Here is a 7273-nt window from a genome sequence, read left to right as displayed (position 1 = left end):
GCTACCTATCATATTTTATAGTGCCTTTTTAAATTATGATAAAGAATACATGAAAAAAATAATCAATTATTGGCAAAATTCTTTTTATATATATAATATTTTATTGAATACATGAATTATATATAGATATAACATGATGATTTATACATGTTACTAGAGATCTGTAATGGTCGCCATTTAAAAAAAGTAATCCGCTATCCCGCCCACCCATGTTTTTTATTCACCCGCCACCCACCTATTTATCTAACAATGTTTAAAAATTATTTCAATGGTGGGAAGCGTTGTTAAAAATCGATTTTTAAAATGACTCGATTAAGATTTTAGCCACAGTAATATTATGTAGGCTTGAAGATTTTCCTCATAGGTGGCAAAAAGATTTGAACCCCTGTTTGCCAAATCCCGAGGCTTACCTAATATTATTTTGGCTAAAATCTTAATCGGGCCGTTTTTAAAATAGACCCAAACGGAGCCGTTTAACATTACTAATGGTTAGTTTGGCTATTTATTTATTTTATTTTAATATATTTTTAATTTAACTAATAAATAGTATTGTTAAATGGCTCGTTTTGAGCCGATTTTTTAAAACGGCTAACTCAATATTTTAGCCAGATAAATATTGCCTAAGTCTTGAGATTTCGATAATGTATGCCTAGACCTTTGTTCCTTCTATGAGCAAAATCTTGAGGCTTGCGTAATATTTTTCTGGACGAAATATTGAGTTAGCCGTTTTTAAAAATCGGCTCAAAACGAGCCATTTAACAACACTACTAATAAAGTATTCAATTAAATTTATAAATCGATAAATAGAACTCTGTTTCGTTTATTTCACACGAATAATATTTAAAATTCACTCGCCCATCCCCAGCTCATTATTTAAAAATATTTTTTAAACCGCCCGCTCACTATTCAATATTTAAATTTTAGAAAGCCCGCCCATTGTAGATATCTAGTAGTCACCTCTACTTATTTTGCATGAAATGGAGTATTTTGGACAAAATAAATTCATAAAGTGTTTATTGCTCATATATTTCATTAGGAAGTAGTACTATATTATAATTTTTCGCTCATATACTGTCTATCCGACGCTCAATTTAATTCATTCTCCACATTCAAATTTTCATAAACCAATTAATTCATTTTCATAATTTGTATCCTAAACTATTCTAATATTTATATACAAAATTCCAAATGAAATATGAACATCTCACGGTTCTTAATCGGTATCACTGGGAAACTTAATTATTTGCTCTATGCCTTAATTCTTTACTATATTCCTCTATCCATCTTCTTATTTTTCCCTTCCTTATCATGTCTTGTTCTAATACCTCTTAAACTTCTATTTCTTCTTCATATTTTAGCAACTTTGAAACTTATAAAACCAGAAACAATTTCCAAAAAATTTATATTAAATTTATAAATCTTATCTAATGAGAGGACGCTGATCATACTTACATAAATAGAGAATGAATCAGGCTTGACAGTGTCAGTTAAATCTTAGAGGTAGATGGAGCATTTAGACTTTCTTTATATTTTTCCCCTGAAGTAATGGAGGGGTACTTTTTTTTAAATGTTTTTAATTTCTTCAAAATTTATAAAGAATAATTTTAATTTTTAAAATTCTTTCGAACGTATAAACGAAATATTTTAAATTTTTGTTATTTAATTTCGGCTATACCGTATGCCTAGAAATATAAATCAACATAAAATGATACATTGTATTAAAGGATACATCGTGTCAAGGGGTACATCATTTAAAAAAAATAATTAATTTTACAGTATTATATTATATTTTTGAAAATTTTGGGTAGAACGAAATTGATTCTACTAGAAATTGAATTTCTTACAGAAATTTTTCTATTAATTCCAGAAATATTTTCTAGATTTTAATGAATATGAACACAACAATGGCAAAATTAATTTAATAAAATTCGCTATAACATAATTTATTTAATTTAAAAATTCGAATTTAGTTTTTCAAGTTCGCGATAAAAAAATCTATAAAAAATTTAAAATTTTTTTTGCAAATTAGTAGAAAAATATTTTTTCTTTTGATTTTTCCTTCTCTTAGACTTTTTAAACTCCTTTGCAAATATTAAATATAAACAAACTAAGCTTTCATCCCTAAAAAATTATCTCTTCGACTTCCTTTTAACCTTCTTTTAGATACTCTCTTCCCATACCCAATTATATATTTTTTTTAAACTATTCCCTATCCAAAAAATATAATTCAGCTTTGAATTTTATTCTTGTTACTTTTCGAAAATTTATATTTTGCAGAATAGTTATTACATACAAAAGAATAATTAATCAATAATAACAATAATTGAATAAAACTATTTATATTCTTCGCGCGACATAGCTTTAACCAAATATAAATCTTTGATCTATCGCGATTCGTATTGAGGTTCGCAAATTTGAAATTAATCAAATCTGTGGCGAAGGTGAATAATCGACGAAACGTTGAAGGAAGACATCACAATCATTTTGCAAGACGACATATTCTCAAAGTTTGAGAGCTGTAGTCAGTTAGTTATCTGGATGAATTCTTATATAAGATTTTGAACTTTCTCAATATGAATTTAAAAATGTGAAGGGAAATAAAATGCTGCTATATTTTGATGGCAGTGAAATGGGCTAGTGAATATTTTTGAAATAAAAAATTAACAAGATATTCATTAAATCTTATTTTAATTCCTTGCTAAATTTTCAAACAAGAAAATTTGGATATTCAAATTAATCATTTGAAAAAAGGTAGAAAATTATGTTGACAGAAATATTTTTAGAATATGTCCCATCAGGAGATGACAGAGAGGGGAGGATATTTTTATGAATAAAAATAACAGATTTACTTATAAAAATATTTTACAATTATTTAAAATTCTGGGTAAAATTGATCTAAGAACCTATTTTTCTTTAAAAATCTATTTTTAAAAATCTTTAAATATCAATATTTTTTTTTTGGAGAACGTTCAAATTCTGATATAAATTTATACAATATTTGACATGACAGATAATAATGGCAGTTATTTTATACTGTACCCTTAACTTATATGGCGGGAAATATAATATTTGTGGAAGAAATTGTACCATGTTATTCAAATTTTTTTAATAATAAATATTTGATAGTAGTTGGAAAGTTTGTATATCATAAAACTAATTTTTTTTAAAACAATATAAAGAGTTTTGGAATATAAAGTCGAAGAAAATAAAATACTACTTGGTAGTTGTCTAAGGGATAAATCACACATTTTAATCATTGATACCTCTTTAATAGATACATGTAATATTCATGAAAATTCCTTGTACCAATTTTTCGGAGAATTACAAGAGAAAACAAAAAATATTAATACATATTTAGCTAAAGCTTATAGGTGCATAGATGGAATGGATATGACCCTTTATAAAAAAGCAATTGATATCCAAAGAGTTCATATATATAAGAATTGTAGGAATAAAGAAACTACTCAGGTCTATCCTATGTTTAAATAAAATGTAAATCTTAAAAAACGTACTTACTCAAGTTTTAAATGGGATCCATATATTTCATCATTTCCTTTCTTTTCCTACATTTGTTTATCATCTAAATGAGATTACAAATGATCTATTTAAAAACTTTGTTCCCAATTATAGCATAATGTATTTCATTTTTTATATAAATTCATGATTTTATTTAATGAGAATTTATAAAATATTTTTTTATAAAGAATAGAATTTTGAATGCATATGCTTCTACAATTTTTAAATGTTAATAGTAAAGCTTTTTGCATTATATTTAGTTCATAACTAGATGCTCTACATAGAGTATATTTTTTCATCTCTGGATTCAATTTTTTTTTAACTACATAATTTAATTTTAGTAGCCTTAATTTAAAAAATAATAATTGTGAATGCTTAACAATTTTAAAAAAAAATTTTAAGCAAAAATCTTAGAAGATTTTTTTAAAAAAATTTGATTTAAATGAAAAACTTTTGGTATAAAAATTATAAAAGATTTTTTTGTAAAAAATTTGGCATTTTAGTTATAATTTGATTAAAAATTTCTTTTCTGAAGATTCTTTAATTTTCAAACTATGAATTGCTTATTAAAATTATTTTCAAAAATTTAAATTTAGGAATCATTTATACTCATTATTTAAATTTATTATTGTTAAGTTTTTTTTATCATTAGATTTGAATTTTTTGTGAATAATATTATTGGTATTAGTAAATTTTGAATCTAATATCAAATCATTTTTGATAGGATTAATGTGGGAATAAGGAGTCACATACCATCTTACTATTCTGACTAAGAAAAACAAGGATATTATTTCAACTGATTTTTGCTAAGGGCAAATTGGCTTGATTGTTCAATCTTGGCACTCATGTCCTTAGTCAAAGATAATTGTGTTCCTTTATCAATTCCATTTTTAACCCATTAATATGCATAGTTAGTTTGGCTCAATTTTGTCACCTTTTAATATATTATTTCTTAAACTTACCTTGTTCAGCTTTTGGTAATTCTTATTATTTTTTTTTGAATTTGCAAAATTACCCTGTTTCATGTGGCTATTGCAGGCAACCTTAATTGATAAAGATATAACATCTTTGGCATGTCTTCCAATATATTTCATCATTTAAATTATTGCAATATTCATACTATTTCTCATTAGTATCATTTTTACTACAAATTTTAATAAGATTATTATTTTTATATCATAAATTTTTCATTATTGAATTATTTTTCAGATTTATAAGTCTGAATATCTCTCCTCCAATCTACTTAATTTTATGCACCATTAACTGTTAGCATAAACCTTCAGTATCATCTTATATTGGCACATTTATTAGCTTTAATTTTATCAGTTTATATAATGATAGTTTCCATGATTATTTTTAAACTGATAAACTCAACACTAGATGCGAGTAATGTCAAATTAGGTTTGAGTAATTGTAAACATGTCTTTAATCTTATACCTTAAGATCTCATAAAATCCAGAAAATGTTTCGATGCTTTTACTTCTGAATAATATAAGCAAAATTTTTTTTAATACTGAACTGATTGAACTTAGTTGCTTGCCTTTGTCGAAAGTTTATTAAGTTTCAAAATATCTGATTTTGAATTCGATCTATCAGATTCATCTCTTTTAGCATAGAAATGCTGGTAAATCTGTCATTTAAATTTTAACTCGAAATAATTATTGTATATTCAGGGATGATCTAAATTTCCCTTCGTGTTAGATAACAAACATTGGTGGAGACTTCACTGGGGCTGTTTGGCTCTTGCCCACTTGAAAAAAATAGATTAGAAAATGAATTAATATCATAAAACTGAAAAAAAATATCTATCTTTCAAATTACAATTCCTGACTTCTCTATTGCAAAAAAAAAAATAAGAATAAAATAACTTGATTATATTTCAAAATTTTTATTTTCAAAAACTTTTATAACAAAACATTGTGTAAAAAATTGATTATTTATTTTCTGCTATAATTTCCACAAGGAATCTAAAGGCATTTTAACTCTCTACATATGGTGATGGTAAATGAATGATACCATCGTTCACAAAGATTTTTAGAATTGGAAAAGGCACTTGAATTGAAAATTTGTTTATACATTGCCTATCTCTATAGTGGTGATTTTCGGAATCATTTAAAAAGTTAAGCAAAAAATGTTAATTATTTTATTGATTAAAATAGTATCCTCTAAACGGAAATGGGACTACGAGTTACAAAAAAACAAGATAATTATTTTAAAATGATAATTTGTATTTATTGTTTTAGAAAAAATTTGTCTATGTTCTGAATTCTTATGTAATTGCTCTGATTTTGCCGACTGTAATAAAAAAACTTAAAGGTCCACTTGATAGATATCTAAGGGAAGTGATAACGATTGGTATAAAACCATAATTAATTAATTATGATTATTTACTCAGCGACAATATCAAACGGATTTGATTTAACATTTTTTGGAGGAGACGCAAAGTTCCAAATTAAGGATTTACCTAAAGACCTAAAATTAAGCCACCTGTTCTCAGGCTCATCAGATGATGAATTAGAAGGTTACAGAATGTTTGGCATTCTGGATTTCGGAGGACCATCTAATTTAGAATTAAAAGAATGACTGAATTGTAATAATTAAAAGGGAATCTATCACTATATAATTAATAAAATTCTCACTAAAAAATCTTTAAATTACAACTTTAAAATCATATGCATTCTAGATAGATTATATAAAAGCAGTTTTTCATATTTTTTAATTATGTGGAAGAAAAGGATTTTATTAAATATCGGTAACAAATTGCGAATATTTATATCGTAATTGGATATATTATTTAGGCATTAGAAAAATACAGCGGTAAACTTCTGATGGAGTTATTAATGTTAGTGGGAATAACTAGCTTATAAGCGCGTCTTTTTAAGTAAGAATCTTGATAACTCTATTTCGTGACATAAAATCAGAGACCTGCAGAGGTACCATTTGCACGATCTGGCCTGGATTTTTTTTAAAAGCTTTCGACCCAACCCGTGTTTTATATTTTAAGGCCCGGTCCAGATTTTTTTGAAATATATTACATTTATTTATAACTTTATAGCAAAACGGAGATGTAAAATATTCGGTTTTAAAATATACGGCTGGCCCGGGTCGGGTATTTTTCAAAAAAAGTTTAAGGCCCGGCCCGGTTATATTTCAAAAAATTAAAATACGACCTGGCTCGTGTTCCCGGGCCCGCAGTCTCTGATGTACATTAAATTTGGTTCTGGTGATACAATATTTCGTTTATACTATTGAAAGAATTCTCAATGTCATAGTATTAATGAATGATTTATTTTTGGCTATATGTATTTAATGTAGCCGTAAGCTACTAGCTTAATATTTTTGCAAACGACTTTAATATGCAGCATAGAACATGTATCGAAATGAATTTACTAAAGTATGGGCAATCCTTCATTCAGTGAATTAAAACAAATATTTTCATGCAAAAAAAATTGGTCTGATATTTATTCTACATGGACTCCATCTCGAAACTGTTACGCTTAGGTAGAAGTTTATCTAGAACACTCCTGTTATTTTTAAAGAATGACGATCAACGTTTAACAAAGGCCTAAATATTAACCAGAGAATAAATTATCTACCTGACACACGAACTAAAATTTTATCTTCCTTTCCTTTTTTTTATCTAATCATAATTTCTGAAGGCACAAATCATTTTACATTAATCAACCCTTATAATAAATTAAAATAACTATTTAGGGAAGACTTTTATAAAGCATGTTATAATATAATACTGAATTAT

This window comes from Gordionus sp. m RMFG-2023, chromosome 5 (genome assembly GCF_954871325.1).
Source record: "Gordionus sp. m RMFG-2023 chromosome 5, tfGorSpeb1-WG-v2, whole genome shotgun sequence".
NCBI lineage: Eukaryota > Metazoa > Nematomorpha > Gordioida > Chordodea > Parachordodidae > Gordionus > Gordionus sp. m RMFG-2023.
Note: the sequence above shows the minus strand (reverse complement) of the source record.